Below are 1087 nucleotides of genomic sequence, written 5' to 3'. Positions count from 1 at the left end.
CCTTCCTCCCCCCAGGATTCCTCGCAGCCTGGTGTGATTTTCGCAGCAGGGTCTCACCTGTCCTGGTTGGTGTCACAGACATCTCCCACCAGGTCGTGATCGGTGTCTTTCTGCCAAAGTAAAGGGAGGATCATTTAAGTTTCCCACAGATCCAGAGGAGGAATGGGCAAGAGAGAGAGCAGAGGGGGAGCTGAGGAGGATGGGAAGGTTCCTGCAGGATCCACAAGCTGCTGTGGCTGAACACGGATGAACAGGGGAAGGCAGGGAGAGCCCAGAGTGCAAAACTTCCTCTCTGAACTGATGTTTGCTCTCTTTTTGTGCTGCAGGGTGCCAGGGGGTGCCCTGGGTGAGCCCCCAGCAGGGCACACCTTGGCAGGTGACAAAGGCACTGTCTGGGTGAGAAGAATGAACCTGGAAAACAAAACCTGGGGTGTTTCCATACCTGGTCTGGGTTGCTGAGGGTTGGGCAGCTGTCACAGGCATCTCCTACACCGTCCCCATCCCCATCCCTTTGGTCAGGGTTAGGAACCCTCTTGCAGTTGTCCATCGTGTTTCTGATCCCTGGGGGACAGGCAGAGCTGGATCCATCAGAAAATCCAGGGCAGGTGAACTTGTGTGACAAAGCAACAGCCTCGGTGTTTGGGAACGTTCTGCTCCAAAGGCAGCCAGGCTTGTTATCCCCCCAGAGGACACACAGTGCCTCGAGCCAGGAGCTGCTGACGCCTTGGATATTCCCAAATTTCTCCGTTTAAGCTGCAGTCGTGCCAGGGCTGAGCCTGGCAGAGGCTGGGGGGGAGTTTGTGCCCAACAGGAGTGATTAAAAATCGGGAGCACCACCCTGGGAGAGACATTCAAGGGCTGAACTGGGAGGGCACTGATGTGACCGAGGGCTGAGCTGGGGTCCCAGCAGGAGTCAGCCCTGAAGGCCTGGGAGGGTCAGCGTGAAGGGCTCAGCAGAGTTAAGGTGACACACAGGTCAGAGTGTGTTGATGACAGGCGGGTACCCCCGAAATTCCAGGCAGTGACGGGACTGGAGGAAAATTCATCTCCGGAGCGGAGAACGCTCGGACTTAAAAAACAAACGGGG

This window comes from Empidonax traillii, unplaced genomic scaffold (assembly GCF_003031625.1).
Source record: "Empidonax traillii isolate 1590-97213 ecotype Southwest subspecies unplaced genomic scaffold, ASM303162v1 scaffold1971:size99068, whole genome shotgun sequence".
Classification (NCBI taxonomy): Eukaryota; Metazoa; Chordata; class Aves; order Passeriformes; family Tyrannidae; genus Empidonax; species Empidonax traillii.
This window is presented reverse-complemented; position numbering follows the sequence as displayed.